The 17,434-nt window shown below is 37.8% G+C and overlaps 1 protein-coding gene and 1 pseudogene across 16 annotated transcripts in view; both read right to left on the bottom strand.

Moving 5' to 3' along the window:
* CCDC148 (coiled-coil domain containing 148) overlaps nt 1–17,434 on the bottom strand; it is a 281,608-nt gene that overhangs the window by 159,016 nt on the left and 105,158 nt on the right. The window lies entirely within an intron of this gene.
* On the bottom strand, nt 15,209–16,271 carry LOC140624225 (TP53-regulated inhibitor of apoptosis 1 pseudogene; annotated as a pseudogene).

Raw genomic sequence — 17,434 nt, 5'->3', positions numbered from 1 at the left:
GGGTTTTATATGTACTCTTTTAAACTTTTCAGATAATAATTCACCAGTATATGAGTGACTCGCAACATATCTATTTTATTAGAAAATGTTGACTGCAAAAAAAAAAAGAAAAGAAAAGAAAGAAAATGTTGACTGCTGATTATATTTATTTAGGAGTACAACTATGATTTAAACAACATACCTTATAACCGAACTTAGTGATTTTGCCATGAAAGTAAATTGCTCTTCTCTTTTCTCTGTTATTCTAAGACACTTCAGATTGGAAATTTCAGGCCTCTTACCTCCTCTTTGTCTCCCTATAGTAAATTAAGTTATACTAATTCATCCTTTGTGTTATGGGAGTCTTTTTTTCTGTTCCCTCTCCTCCTATTCAAGCCCAAAAGACTAGGCCGATGCTCGGTCAGGATCTATCAGGACCAATTATAAGTGAGTTCTAAGACAAAAAAATTACCTGACAATCTTAAATACAGCACTCCAAGAGGTTTTCATAAGAAGATGTATAGTGGGAATTTCTATAGTGGGAAAGCACAAAGAGCTGTAGCTCAGCTTCAGACTTATGAATGATCATGGAACAAGTCCCAGGGACAAGTAGAGCATATGCTAGAGGTGGAGACAAACATACGGGTCCTAAATCCAAGTTAGTCTCCTTTAGAGGAGGAGGCTCCTTCTTAAAAAAAAAAAAAAAAAAAAAAAAAAAAAAAAAAGATTGTATTTATTTATTCATGAGAGACACACAGAGAGAGGCAGAGACATATGTAGAGGGAGAAGCAGGCTCCCTGCAGGAGCCCGATGCAGGATTCGATCCCAGGACCCCAGGATCACACCCTGATCCAAAGGCAGATGCTCAAGCACTGTGCCACCCAGTGCCTCAGGAGAAGACATTCATAACTCCTTCTGCATCTCTGGTTTATGGAAGGTAAAGTATAGTTCTTGGATGAACAGATAAAGCATCCTTGAACAAAAGTCAAGAAGAAAAAGAATGCAACTACTTCAATGCTTTGGCAATTCTTATCTTTGACACAGAGAAGAAAAAGAGGAAACTCTATAATGCCTTACCTCTCCATCAAGTATGAAACCCTCCCCAAGTAGAGTAGATTCAGACCTTCCGATGTCACTGCAGAAGCCTCGTCCAGAGTATAGAATGCTAGTACTGCACAGGCATGGAAGCGTGGGGCTTACTGCAGAGGACAGGACACTGAATGCAAGTCTGACGTGGGGAATCAATCTTCCTGGGGTACTGAGTCAAGGTTCAAGAAAAGCTTGCCTAGAATCAAACATACCAACCCCTACATCTCTGCTTATTCACTGGGGGGAAAATGAATTAATGAAACCCAGCACATATCTCTGTCTGGGGCCTGAAAACCTTGTCTCCCAAATTGAAGCCTTAGAGACAAATGAAGTAGATTAATTTTTCTTCTAATTGGAGATTATGTATTTGGAAGGGGCCAGAGAATGTGAGAAGTAAATAGCTGGCTCTGAACAAAGAACCAAGGAAAGATTTGTTTTCTCCACCACAAAGTAGGATTCTGGATCAGCAAACCCCTACGTGAGCATTCCATAAAGATAAGGAAGAAAATATAGGTGGGAGTCATACAGACCTGACATAGAAGATGTTGAACTGAGAGGAGATGAAGATGGGTAAGAAGTGTACATCATGGCGATGACAGGCATGATATACAGAGAGCAGCAGTAAGGAGGTATTTGATGATTATCAATAGCAAATGACAGTGTATCCAGTCCCAGTAGTAAATAACAATGTCCTCAGACTTCTTCAACCTGTGACTACAAATAATGTCACGTTAGCATTCGTGTACGAATTCTACTGCCTCCTTATCCTCACCTCCTCCATGGGACTTCAGCCCACTGTAAAGTGCTCCCAAGTACTTCTAGAAATTAACAGAGGGTATATTAACAAGCAAATGTCTGCTGGACATTTGCCTCTTTCTTAGACGTCAGGGAGGATCGGCCATCTCTCCTCTCATCCACTAAGTCTGCAGCTCTTACAAGGGATTCCCTTGCAAGTCATCTCCTGGTGCCGGCAAAGCCACCAAATCCTAGGGAAGCGCTAACGAGCCCTGCATTCCCTAGTCTCTTTATACCGCAGGGGTCTAGGCTCCTCACAGAAATGCATCATGTTCATTACTCCCTGCTTCAAGGGACTCAGATGCCATGCCGTTCCCTAACATCATCTCTCATCCATTTGTCTCAGGCACCGAATACCCAAATAGAGATACATGGCATGAGATTATATAATGGTTAAGTTTGGAAGGATCTATCTTGTTCCTCTGTACTCCCAGCAAAATACTACACTCCCTTGGAGAGGACTCCAGCCTTAACCACTGACTTTCTCACAGAAGGGGAGAGTGTTTTCTCTGCAGTTTCCTTGCCCTTGCTTTGGGCTCAGAGCTTAAGGTTGCTGAACTCCATGGCTATGGTCCAGGATAGCGGTTACTCCAATATAGAGATGACCCCCAATTCATAAAGTCTTGCGTGGGACTTCAACATTTTACTGGAATATCCCTAAATGTTATGAGCCTCTGCATACAAGTGAAGTCCCCCTGGTCTAGGCTCTGGCTATTCAACATGTGGTCCATGGACTTGCAGCATAGGCATCACCTGGGGGGGGCTCATTAGAAAAGCATAATTTCCAACTCCATCCTAGAATGTGCAGTTTGAGGAGACCTCCAGGTGATTTATGTTTACATTCAAGTATGAAAAGATAGTGTTACAGACTATATCATTAAATATTACCATTTTAGAAAATTACGTCACTGATAGCAACACTGTTCATGAATTTGAGTCATGAATACATACATCTGTATCCACCTACATCTGCAGCCTTCACAGTCACTGTGATTCTACATATAGATGCAAGTATCTGACGATTGTATCTTCTTTTTTTTTAAGATTTTATTTATTTATTCATGAGAGACAGAGAGAGAGGCAGAGACACAGGCAGAGGGAGAAGCAGGCTCCATGAAGGGAGCCCGATGCAGGACTAGATCCAGGATCACGCCCTGAGCCAAAGGCAGATGCCCAACCACTGAGCCACCCAGGTGCCCCTGACCATTGTGTCTTTTGGTGGTGTCACACCCACACATTTACACACTGAAATACATATTATTTTATACCAAATTATTTTATTTTACTTCCTTTTCGCATTATTGTTTGGGCATTTTATTTATTTCATTTTCAAGTTATGTATGTAGGCTGACTGTATTTTCTGTGTATTTCATTTTAGGACATTGAGATTTCATAGAACAGTTTTTGCAAATAGAAGGCATTGTGTCTGAGGGCATTGACGACCACTGCCCAGGTCCATGGGAAGACATTCACAAGTTTTAAGCAGGGAAGTAACATGGATAGACATTTTGCTCCAAGTAAATTATTCTGTTGGTGTTTGGAGGATATATTCAGGTCCATAAGGCTGGTGTTGGAGGAATCAATTTGGGAAACTATTACTGCAGTCCAAGAGAGTCAGGAGTGGCCATAGCCCAGAAGAAAAACTTGGACAAGGAGGATTCTCAGAAGCAAGGATGGGAGAATTCCAAGAAGAAAGAGGTAAGTCAATAGAGTCAAATGGAGTTATATGAATTTATTTAAATTGGTAGCTAGGTGGCCACAAAATGTTCATAAGGCCAGGAAAAACAAGGCCAACTCACTTTGCCATGGCATGAATATTTAAGGAAACTGACATAGAAAAGGAGAAAGAGGAAGGAAGACTTGCTTTTCTCAGAGCAGCATTTTCCCATTTATTCCTATCTCCCTGCAAGTGACCCTGTAGTCTTTAGGAAATGGCAGTAGTAAGACTGCAGAATTAATTCTAGTCTCAAATCAAATGCCACATATGTCACTTCTGACAGACCCATTTTTTTGACTCAATGTCCTTATCTGGGGCTTAGGGGTAATAATTTGTCTTCTCTCTTAAGATAACTTTGATGGCAGAAATATACATGTCAAAGTATTTTGAAAAATTAAGGAAGATAACTAAATCGTGATTGCTATATTGTTCAGATTTCGACAATATAATAGGTTTCCATTCAGAGCATCAGTATGCATGAGTGGGAGCCACGCCACTCACTTCTAGGTAGTAATTAGGTTTTCCTTTCTCAAAAAAGAAAGAACTTTCTGATATTAATAATTCTCTATGGCTTCATACTAGGGAATTTATGTGAACAAAGGGGCCTAACAGTTCTGTGGCTTTTTGGAGTCTCTATCTTTTTTTAAAAAAATTCCTGTCAGCCTAGTTTTATAATCAAAGTACATTCTTTGGAGACCTTTGGTGACAGCTGGAAGTCGGAGTTGCAGTTCGTTATATTTATTCAAGTATTTTGTAAAAGATTCTTGATGGGGAAATTTTAAATTGAAAAAATTCTCTGGAGAAATTATTATTACTTTGAAAAAGCATAAGTAGTCATGATGACTTTGAAAAGGTACATATTAGGGTGAGCGTTTTTCCTGCAATGTAAGTTCCAGACAGAATCACCCATGTACATCATCAGCAGTCCTTGTTAGTATCCAAAGAAGTTTATGGCTTGAGCATATATTCACTTTAAAATCTAAGTATAACTATTATACCTATAAATTCCTGACAAGCTTTCTTTTTCTAGAGAAAGAGAAAGATGCCTAATGTCTCCAAAAAAATTATTTAGTTAAAAGGATTACTGTAAAATGGCAATATTTAGTTGTAAATTATTTATATAACTTGAATTTTTTTCAAGAATCTTATCAGACAGAGTGAGGCATTTCCTGGGTTTGTGTTCAAAATTACTTAATTGTACCTTGAGCCAACTTTAAGATTGAGTATGAAGGATTACATTAGGTGAGATGCAGCTCCATTCACACACACAAAATGGCATTTCCATTATCATTGAGAAGAGTTTTTTCAGCCATATGAAACACTGTGAACTAAGCAGGCATCCAATATGGTCATTTATACATGGATAATCATAGTTCTGGATCAGACTTTGAAAAGGTCTCTTGCACCTAACTCTGGGAAATGAACAAGGGGTAGTGGAAAGGGAAGTGGGCAGGGGGTTGGGGTGACCGGGTGATGGGCACTGAGGGGAGCACTTGGCGGGATGAGCACTGGGTGTTATGCTATATGTTGACAAATTGAACTCCAATTTTAAAAAAAGAAAAAAAATGAAAAGGTCTCTTGGATTAAACCCCATTATTTTAAATTTGTTCATAGATGCTCTGTTAATATGACAAATGGGAAAAGTATGATGCTTCATACTAATTATCAGCCTATAAACAGAAATTCGAACCTATGTATCTAATACTAGAAATTCACTCAAAGATGCAAATTCACAGCAGAGATATTAAAATTGCATATTAAACGCAAATCCTAGAATTTTAAAACTGGAGATAATTTAGTACAACTTTTGTCTTTGAGAGACAAAAAAATTGAAGCCTGAGAATATTAGGTCATATCTTTTCTAGATTACTTATGAGCTTGTTAAACAAGTTTACTTAACCCCTCTAAGCTTCTGTTTCCTTGTTCATAAAATAGAGAAAATTAAAGATCTAACTTACTGTGTTATAGTAAGTATTAAATGAGATCATGTATGTAAATCATGTGGCATAGTCTCTAAATTGTAGTAAATGTTTCATAAATGTTAGTTTTTATTTTCCTTGTTTGTGAGTCAGAGAAAAAAATTATAACATCAGCTTAATTTGGAACATTTGGTAGGTGTGAATTGTTAAGTATCAAGAATGACCATCATCACCTCAAAGAAGTGTAGGACATGTTAGAGTGGCTCTCCAACTCCTCAAAAGACTTTTTGCATGAAATAGTCAATCCTGCTGTGATGAGTCATTTAGGTTGTGCACTACCCAATTTTAATTATTGTGCATGTCACCACCCCTTGAGTTGTGCTCTATATTTACTTTGCACAACTAACATGTAGTAGCCCTGGGAATAGTTTTCAATAACGAAGGTCTTAACACATTCACAATACTCTATTGTGATCTATAATTGGACTTAAGGTATCTGTTGTAATTAGTCCTAACAATTTTTTTAATTTTAAAAAGATTTTATTTATTTATTTATTTATGAGAGAGAGAGAGAGAGATCACAGAGGCAAAGGAGACAGAGAAGTAGATTTGCTGCTGAGCAGAGAGCCTGATGTGGGACTCAATACCAGGACCCTGAGATCATAACCCGAGCCAAAGGCAGATGCTTAACCAACTGAGCCACCCAGGTGTCCTATAATTTTTTATTTTTAAGAGAATTTTTTTGGATTCTAGTTTCTGCCCTGGAGATAGATAAAAATGTTTTACACAAAATACAAAAGCATTAACCATGAAAGAAGTTGATAAATTTATTATTACTTAAAAATTAAAAACTCTTTTATGTAGTAAGTTATTACTCAGACAATGAAAATGAGAGTTACAGAGTGGGAAAATATATCTGAAGCACATATAACCCACAAAGAGTTTATACCCAAAATATTTAGTGAACAAGTATAAACCAATAAGAAAACGACAGACGGCCCAATAGAAAAAAGATGAGCAAAAGATTTGAACAGGCAATTCTACAAGAAGAAATAAAAAGTGTAGTAGTACCTTACAAAGTTGTAAATACACATATTCTATGACCCAGCAATCCACTCTTTAGTATTCTTCACAGAAATGTAGTACCAGGGAACATGTGTAAAAATGTTCATAGCAACATGGTTCCAAAAAGCTCTAAATGTGTAAATGGCTCAAATGTCATCATTAGCAAAATGGATTGATAAACTGTGGTATACCACAGCCACACACAACAACAAAATATAGAGGAAAAGATGCTATGCACAATACAAGAACATACTATTTGATTCTATTCACAAAAGTTGAAACACAGGCAAAACTAGTTTGTGTTGTTCAGGGATGCATATCCAGTGGTGAAAGCAGAGAAATGATTCTCACAAAAATTTGCTTATACAATTCAGAGGCTGAGGGCTGATGTTAGGGTAGAGCCTGAGGGGGAAAGTATGGGTCGAGGCTCAAAGAAATGGACTAAGAGAAGCACACAGCCAGGGACTGGGGTGAGGCAGAAGTCTTGGAGAGGAGGGGGGAAGAATTACATGGTGTGTGATAGACCTGGAAGGACAAATAAGATGCAGATATGGAAGATGAGGTGAGTCACAGAGGAAAGGGAGCTGAAGCACAGCAGCAGGCCAAGGAGGGGATAAACTGGGGTCACCACAACAAGCTAGGGAAGAAGGAGGCTACCAGCTGGCAAGAAATGGGCACAGGCATATACGGTTGTTGTTATATATTAACATTTCATACTATCATCTCAAGCCTGGCTGACTGCAAAAGCCTCCAAATGGGTCAGCCATCTTCTTCCCTTGCCCCTCTAGCCTATTCCCAAATCAATAGCCAGGGGGATCCTGTTAAACTGTTTATGTCAGATCATGTCACTCCTTGTTCACTATAGCCAAGTATTCTCACTTCTGTTCCTCAACTATAGTAGGCAGTCTTGGCACTTGCTACTCCCTTTGACAGATTTGTCTGTTACCTTTCCTCTAGATAAATAGCTTTCTCTCTCAACTCTTTCAGGTTTTTACTCAACTGTTTTCTTCTAAGGCCTTTCAATGACAATCCATCTAAATATTCAACAGCACACATACCCCAGTTTGTATCACTCTCTCACTAATACTTACTACTCTCTTGCACTATATATTCTACTTATTTACCTTGGTAGGCATTGTGACTTTTATTAGAATGTAAGTACTGACATATATACAAGGGTTGATATTTATGAATCTTTTTCATGTTTGACTCCCTAGTACTTAGAAGAATGCCAGTATATACTCAGATTAATATTTGTAAAATGAATGAACAAAGAATAAATAAACAAATCCATCCATCTAGTAATGAAAGCTAGAAACCTGGGCACCTTTTGTTCTTTCATTTCCATCATTCAGTCTTGTCCATTTAATTTTCTAAATATCCCTCTACCCCTTCCTTTCCATCTCTATTTCCATCGCTCTAGTTCAAACCACTGTCATCTTTCACCCAGACTATGACAATACATAACTGACTTCCCTCCACTCCCCTAGTCTATGTCCCATAAAGTCCATCCTCCCCGAAACTGTCAGATTGATCTTAAAATATGTCGATATTCTGCTAAAACCCTTCGATGGCTTCTCATCACATACAGTGATTACAACTCCAGCTCCTTGACATTGCACATTCCTGTAAGATCTAGCACACACTTACCTTTCTAGCCTTCCTCTCATTACTCTCTGGAACACAATTTACAATCAGGAAACACCAAAATGCTTTTGTACACTAATATATTTTTTATCTATGGGAGACTGTCTCAGTCTCGGGTTTAGAATGTCTTCCCACTTCTCACTTTACCATAATAATAAACACCATTCTTTAGGATTTAGTTCAAATGCTTGCCACTTCCAGGGTTTACTATTGTTGCCCCCTATGCCCCCCATACCCTCCTCCATTATCCCATAATTTTCATATGTACTCTCCTATGACCTCACACTCCATAATAACTATATTTATACACCATTGTCTTCTACTGGAATCTAAGATCTTTGTGTGCATCTTAGTCATCTCTGTATGCCTAGTGCTCATATTAGTGCTTGGCATAGGCAGGTGCTCAAAAAATATTTGGTGATTGAGTAAATGAGTGAGTTGTGCTATACATAAAAGTAATTTTTATAATAATCACTAAGGAAATTGGTAACAAGCAACTTGTGTCGCTTTCAAATACTCAAGCATTCAACATATGTCTTTTACAAATTCCATCTTTTGTGAAAGTAAAGAAATAGGCACAGAGCCCAGAAGAATCACTTTTAACATGTCTCTTATGGTTCTTTCATGCCCAGAAATTTGATTCTCTTTATTATAAATGCCTCAGGCACCAACAGATCATTTTTCTCATTTTTTGTTCAACTGTATCCCTTCGCTACTCTGCCTCTCTCACCCACAAAAAAGAACTTCCAGTGAACCACTATAACCAAACATAACATTTGTTATAATAAGACAATATAGGAGAAACTCAATATACATTATTTTAGACATTTGCAAAATGGGGATTTTCTCAAATAGTCCTCAGTGAAAATAGGCTAACAGGAATTCACTGGATAAGATTCAGCTTCGTAACAAGAGACAAGCAATCATTATGTTCAGAGAACTAAGTGCTCCATTAGGTAGAAATATACCTATATACCATAGACATCACAACAGAGATTTCCTTTAACAACTAACATATTTAATTTCTTCATTATTACCTAGAGAGGTCTATGAAGATACATGGCACATTAAAAAGATGCCCTCATCTGTCCGTTTATCAACTGTTAATCCTAAACTTGAAATTCTTTTGATAAAAGATTTCCTGTTCCATCTAGAGCTAAGAGCAAGGAACCAGGACTAGATTTCTCTACCCAATTATCCTCTCATTCACTGCTTAAAGTTTCCCAGTCAAACAATGCCAGGGTAAAAGGGCAAACTATAAAAGGCATACAGATCTGCCCTCTGAGTTTCTAGTTGGAGAAAAGTATATATAGTAGCCAGAATAAGCTTTATAGTTATGAAAACTATGGAGATTGTCTCAAAAAGACTTGGATGAGTTAATACCACAATACCATACCATACCGTTTGATTTTAAAATGCAAAATATTGGGGCTTCTGAGTGGCTCAGCTGGTTAAGCATCTGCCTTGGGCTCAGGTCATGATCCCAGGATCCTGGGATTGAGCCCCACATGGAGCTCCCTGCTCAGTGGGGAGCCTTCTTTTCCCTCTCCCCCTACCCTTTCCCCCTGCTTGTGCTTGCTCTCTCTTTCTCTCTCTCTCTCTCATGCTCGCTCTCAAATAAATAAATAAGATGTAAAAAATTTTTAACATTGAAAAAAACATAAAAGCCATATGTGAACAATATGAAATACAAGCAGATTATCAGAGAATATAAATGGATAAACAGGATTCTTCTCCTTGCACTTTTATTTTTATTTTTTTTAAACATATACTTGAGTATAAGTTGGGAATTTTTTTTTTAAGATTTTATTTATTTATTCATGAGAGACACAGAGAGAGAGGGAGAGAGAGAGAGAGAGAGAGAGAGAGACAGAGACGTAGGCAGAGGGAGAAGCAGGCTCCATGCAGGGAGCCTAATGTGGGACTTGATCCTGGGTCTCCAGGATCACGCCCTGAACCAACAACGGCACTAAACCGCTGAGCCATCCGGGTTGCCCCCCCTAGCACTTTTTAAAAATAAAGTCAATTTTATACAAATACAACTTATTCAAGGGTATATAAAATCAATATTGGGCTTTTTGAGTACCTATTATGGATTGTAACTGATGTTAGGCATTAGTGATATAAAGATGAATAAAAAAATGTATCTTTCACTTGTTGTTTAGAGTCCAGCAACAGATATACAAACATTAAGTTCAGATGGAATAAATGTAATGTGGAAGGGGAACATGGGGAGAATAATGTGGAGTGGGGGAGGAAGAGCACATATGCCTACTGCAATACATGTAAAAATTAGATCTCCAGAGACAGTTGCACTATTAATATACCATTATATATAATGTAAAAAGACCCAGCACCCCTTATACTTACCTATATATTAGGATGTGCCTGCCATAAGAAACTACTAATATTCAACCTTTTCTGACCTACAAAAACAGCAATTTGATATGATTTAACCTGTGAGTTTCAGGACAAAGTTTCATGTATTTGTTATACTAATATTTGGTCATCCCATATCAAGGGCAGGGTGAAGAGGCATGGAAAGAAGAGTAAATGGCACCAAAGGGATGAGAGAAGCTTACTATAGAGAGAAACTGACTATAGTCATCGTTTAACCAAATCTATTTTTTTCCAGAGTTTTCCCCTAAAAGACAATAGACAGCTCTTCAAGAGAATGATGTGTCTCTGAGGGTCCTGTGTTTGTTCTTACAGATAATAAGCTTTTGTGAGAATGTCTGAAGCAGAAGTAGAGTCTTAAGGAGGCAGGGACCCCAAATCCCTTGCTGATAACTCATATCCATAGTCTGCTGTTTTTTATCCCTCTTATTTATTCTCCCCTTTTTTCATAGTACTGACCTCTTAACTAGGGTGGGACATAAATCACCTGAAACAGACCACATTGTTCACATTGCAGTCATGTATGGCAGGTATTAATAAGTGCTTCATGAGAAGCTAAGTGGAATCAGGGTGCAATTTCTGGAAAGTTAACTTGAAGCGAAGTGGCCTTCTCTGGCCTTCTTTTCCTCTTCCTGCTGATTAGGAAAGTCCCCCATTCCCCAGTTCCTATAGTTTTTTCTTTGCAAGAAGATTGTATAAATGAAACTACACACTATGTCGCCTTTTGCATCTGGTATTTTTCACTTAGCATAATACCTTTGAGATTTGTCCATGTTGTTGCATATTTCAGTACGTATTACTTTAATTGCTAAGTAATAGTCCATTGTATGGAAGTATCATAGTTTATTATCCCTTCCTCAGTTGAGGGCATTGGAGTCTTGGAGTTGCTTCCAGTTTTAGCAATGACAAAGCTGCTGCACACGTTCACTTACAGGTTTTTGTGTGAACACAGGTTTCCATTTTAAATAAGTAAACATCTAGGAGTAGGACTGCTGCAGGACTCGATCCCAGGGAATGTGGTAAGTGTATATTTAATAACATGAGGAACTGTAGAAATGTTTTATGAAGTGACGCTATCAGTTTGCATCCCCCCAGCAATGTGTGAGATTCAAGTTGTCCCACATCTTTGTCAATATTTGGCATGGTCAGATTTTTTATTAGACTTTTTAATAGATATATAGCGATAGCCATTGTTGTTTTAATTTGGATTTCTCTGGTGACTAATGGCATTGAATATCTTTTCATGTCATATTTGCCAAATATCTTTTTTGTGAAGTGACTGTTCTTTTTTTATTGAGTTGTTTACTTATTATTAAGTTTTGAAAATTCTTCATTAACTCTGATGTGAGCCCTTTATGATATATGTAATTTGCAAATATTTTCTCCTAGTGGGAGGTCTGTCTTTTTATTGTCTTCACAGTGTCTTAAGTTCTTTATTTTTCTAAAGATTTATTTATTTGAGAGAGAGAGAGAGAATGTGAGCAGAGGAAGGGGCAGAGGGAGAGTAAGAGAGAAGCAGACTCCTTGTTGAGCATAGAGTCCAACAGGGTAGGGGGGCAATCTTACCACCCTGAGACCATGACCTGAGCCAAAATCAAGAGTCAGACACCGAAGCAACTGAGCCACCTGGGAACCTCAAAGGTTCTTAATTTTGAGAAAATCCAATTTATCAACATTTTTTCTAGGGATATTGCATTTGATGTGAAGAAATCTTCCCTATCCAAGGTCAAAAAGATTTTATCTTTTACTTTTTCATGTTTTATAGTTTTCAGTTTTACATTTAGATCAATGATCCATTTTGAGTTAATTTTTGCATAAGAGTACAGGTATGTATCAAGGTTCATTTCTTTTTGCATCCGGATTTCAATGGCTCCCACACCATTTGTTCGTGAGACTACTCTTTCTACATTGAAATGACTTTGTATCTTTGTTGAAAATCAATTAAGCATAGATATGTGGGTGTATTTCTGGAGTCCCCCTTCTGTTAAATGAGACACACTTAAAATTTTCTTAATGTATGTACATATATATATTTATGTATGTATGTATGTATGTATTTTAAAGACTTTATTTATTTATTTATTTGAGAGAGAGAATGCACGACAGTGAATAAGCACAAGCGGGATGAGGAGCAGAGGGAGAAGCAAAGGGAGAAGCAGGTTCCCTGCAGGTAGCCCAATGTGGGACTCGATCCCAGGACCCCTGAATCATGACCTGAGCCAAAGGCAGATGCTCAACCACTGAGCCACCCAGGCGTCCTTATGCATTACTTTTAATAGGAATTTCTAAAAGGCTGGATTTCGTAACCCCAAGTTGCGGCTTCTTCTCTTAAATTACCCAGTCCTTGTGATTATTTTGCCTAAAGTTATAATGCATAAACTCACTCTAAAATGCAAACATACAATATATGTCACAACAAGTATCCTCATTTGTAAAACATCTTATGAGATGTATTTTAAAGAACATTGAAAAGTACAGCCTCTTTAGACTTTATTAAATAGACCTCAATGCAGACAAATATGCTTTTTAAAACTAAGACATTTTAAGAGTAGGGCTAGTTTGACTATTTTACTTGGAACTAATACATAGATTCATCAAGTCCCCAAGCCCTGTGGAATTTCAATTAGCTACCTGCCAAGAGCCACAGATAGCATAATATAGCTGTATAGAGGAAATACCATCTGCTTCTGTGAACAAAAATCACTCTAGTATTGATGCCTATGGTTCCTCAGGGCTCCCTTGATTCTGCCAATATCATACTCATGGTTAACCACAGAGGACTTCTCTGTGAATGTCCCCAACTGCAGAGACTACCTTGATTCTGCCAATATCATACTCATGGTTAACCACAGAGGACTTCTCTGTGAATGTCCCCAACTGCAGAGACTATAGGGAAACCAGTAATGCAAGGGATTCATCAATAACACTGATTATGCCGATGGTGCACGGCACAGTTGACCACACTAAGACATTCATAAACAAATGCCCTAAATTGGCAGAAACTACTGAATCTTGATAGTTCCTGTGATAAACTAGACATCTAAGTTTTTCCAATTATATTGTTTTTTTTCTTTTCTGATCAAGGAAGCATGTAATGTGAGCATCATTAATGCCCAAGAAGAAACTTCCTTATCTCCCATTACCAAGGAAAAACTCCCTGAGATGATATCAGATATATAAATAGAAATTAATTGCAACTATGGAAATTGATAGATTGTTATCATGTGGTGAAATTAACTTTTCCTTTTGTCATCTAGTCACTCAAGCCATGTGACTTATGGGTAAGCTTTTATTGGCCACCTCTCTTTTAAGATGATCCTATATAGAGTCTTGTGTACCTATAGAAGCAATTCTAGCTTGAACCAGGTAAGTGCTGGGTCATTATTGATTCTGACTTCTGTTCATCTTAGCCTGCAGTCAGCAAGCAGACAAGTGAGAATAGCATAGCAGAACCCAGACATCATCTATCTGGGTTTGAGTTATTAGGTGCATACATCAGAATCCACCCTACTTAGTTCAAGAAGGAAAGTGTGAATTGCAGGGAACTTCACGTCTTTGGAAGGGTCAGAGAAGCAAGGTCTAGACTAAGCTTCCAGTAATAACATCTAGAACCACATAACACAGACCTGATCAGGTCATATTGACTCTGGCATGACTGGAAAGTTGCTGCCATCATGACTGATCCCAGGACATGCTGCTTTTGCTGTTGTTCACACCAACAAGATGTATCTCCATGCCATATCTGTCTCTTCACATAACTCTCTTTCCCTTCACCTTTTGTTTCAGTAGTTTGATTACCATGTGCCTCAGTATTATTTTCTTTGCATTTATCCATCTTGGGGTTTGCTAAACTTCTTGAAAATATACACAGATGTTATTCATCAAATTTGTGAAGTTCTTGGATATTGTTTCTTCAATACTGCCTGTATTTCATTCTCTCTCTCCTCTTCCTGGGCTTTAATTACATGTATATTAAACCTGTTTGCTATATTCCATATCTCTCTTATGCTCTCTATTCTGCTTTTCATTTTATTATTTTCTCTTTATGTGCTTCAGTTTGAATATTTTCTGTTAACCTGTCTTTAAGTTCATTAATTCTGTCTTCTGCTATGTCTAATCTGCTTTTAAAGCTCATCCAAAGTGAAATGAGTCAATCAGAGAAGGACAAACATTATATGTTCTCATTCATTTGGGGAATATAGATAATAGTGAAAAGGAATAGAAGGGAAGGGAGAAGAAATGGGTAGGAAATATCAGAAAGAGAGACAGAATATAAAGACTCCTAACTCTAGGAAACGAACTAGAGGTGGTGGAATGGGAGGAGGGCAGGGGGTGGGGGTGACTGGGTGACGGGCACTGAGGGGGCCACTTGACAGGATGAGCACTGGGTGTTATTCTGTATGTTGGCAAATTGAACACCAATAAAAAATAAATTTATTATAAAAAAAAGAAAAATTGGAAAAAAATAAAGCTCATCCAAGGAGTTCTTAATTTCAGGTATTATATTTCATATTTCTAGAATGTATTTTTTCGGTCTTTTTTAAAAAACTAAATGTTACAATTAATTCCATCTTCATGATTACAGATATTGCAAGGCTAGGTGGGTACACAAGGCAAATAAAACAAACTCTTGTCCCATTTAACCAGATGCAGCATTTTGGCAGTTTTATGATAATATAGGTAGACCTAAATAATTGACTTGGGCTGAAAGCTGGGAATAGCAAATCTCTGCAATTTAGGATCTTCTTCCATTGTTACTCCAAGGATCTTAATTCCTAGGAGCTCTGAAAGGTGTGTACTGCGACATTCTTCAAGCTTTCACACCTTAATCAGAAATCTGACACCTTTTCTTAAGGTAAGGAACTCTTAAGGCTGTCTTCCTCTTGGCTAACCCAGTCCACCAGCAATCTTAAAAGTTGTTATATAAAAATAAAACCATGTCCCAAGCATTGATTAGAACCATTGTGCTGGGATCCCTTTTCAGAGCCTTAGCTCCCTGAGAGAAAAGACAGATCCTAACCAGTTGCTTCCATAATAATAATAATAACCCTGATACAATCTACCTAATGTCCTTTGAAGCAAACTCAAGAGGTCAGGCAACCCTGATCATCCTGACAAGTTTAATCAGTATTTACACACAAAGGATATTTAAAGCTGATCCTAGACCAAGTATTGCAACCATAATCCCAAGAAATCATTCAGTTTTAGCAGGTGAAGTTCCAGCAAGATGCCACAGCACAAGTGAGAAATCATCTCAAAGCAAAGAGTGATGGTTCATCATCTTTTACAAGTGAGAGGAAATCAAGGAGAAAAGAAAACTCCCTTCTGAACTCCTCATCAATTCAATGGCTATTTTCACAGCCTTAATTGATGAAATCCAGTGTCCTCAATTTCCTGATTGGAGGAGTCAATTTTCAAGGTGACTGTCAAGTTCAAGAAGAGCTTTCAGGCTTTTCTTTGCCATGGCCCATGAGTTCCAGTCCTTCAATGGGAATCTCCTTCTCCTTTATTGCTTTCTGAACACACTGCTGAGAGTGCTTGAAGAGGTCGGTGCACGGATCTCTGGAGCCGTCCCCCTTAAGGAACTTCTCCTCAAACCAGGAATTGAAGCACTGGTTGTACTCACGCTTCATGTCGGTGCAGGCCTCCCCTACGCTATTCATGGCAGCGGAGGCCTTTTTTATTGGTCTTTTAACTACAATGTCTATATCATTTCTGAGTCTGTTTTATTCCTTGATTATCTTTCAGTTACTTTTCCTGTTTCTTTGAATGTTTAGCTATTTTTACTATGTGAATATAGGGCTCAACTTCAATTTTTTTTTTCATTTCAAGAATTTTATCTATGCACTTTATGTCCAATGCCTACAAACAGGTTCTTAAAAAAATATTTTGTTCAGTTTTTATAGTTGTTTACCATTTTCAACTATTCTTTATCACTGAAATTGGACCTCAAAAAACTTCCTACTTTTAATGAAAGTACCATTTACCATCTGATTTGTGAAACCTAAGTCCAAGTCTGTTCTCCATCAGCAAAGGAGCCTGAAATCTGTGAAGAGGGGACTTTGCAAATGGAGTTAATGCTATGAGAAACTATCAAAATGTGAAAAGCATGTCCAAATAATATTTATTCAAAAAAGAATCTTCTACCCTATTACTATCTGATTCTGTAACTACTATGGCTTCTTGATAGGTAAGCAATCAGCTAGAGGTGGGATAAGGAACACAAAAGTAAGATGAAGTGGAGAAGAGTAGAAGACTGCCTGGTAGCTTTATTCATGCCTAAAATGTACCTCGGTTTTATAGATTACCAGGTTTTATTTTTAAAGCCACATTTGAGAACAGGCACCCTGATGTTTATAGCAGCATTACCAACAATAGCCAAACTATGGAGAGAGCCCAAATGTCCATTAACTGATGAATGGATAAAGAAGATGTGATACACACACACACACACACACACACACACACACACACACACACAGGAATAGCAATAAGTCAGTGAGAGAAAGACAATTATCATATGATCTCACTCATCTGTAGAATTTAAGAAAGAAAACAGATGAATATATGGGAGGTGGGGGAGAGAGAGAGGAAAATCAACCATAAGAGACACTTAACAACAGAGAACAAACTGAGGGTTGACGGAGGGAGGTGGGTGGGGGGAATGGGATATATGGATGAAATGCATTAAGGAGGCATTTTTTATGATGAGCACTGGGTGTTGCCTGTTACTGATGCATCACTGAATTCTACTCCAGAAACCAATATTGCACTATATATTAACTAAGTAAAATTTTAATAAAATAAAATAAAAATAAATAAAAAC

This window comes from Canis lupus, chromosome 34 (genome assembly GCF_048164855.1).
Source record: "Canis lupus baileyi chromosome 34, mCanLup2.hap1, whole genome shotgun sequence".
NCBI classification, from domain to species: Eukaryota; Metazoa; Chordata; class Mammalia; order Carnivora; family Canidae; genus Canis; species Canis lupus.
This window is presented reverse-complemented; position numbering and strand designations above follow the sequence as displayed.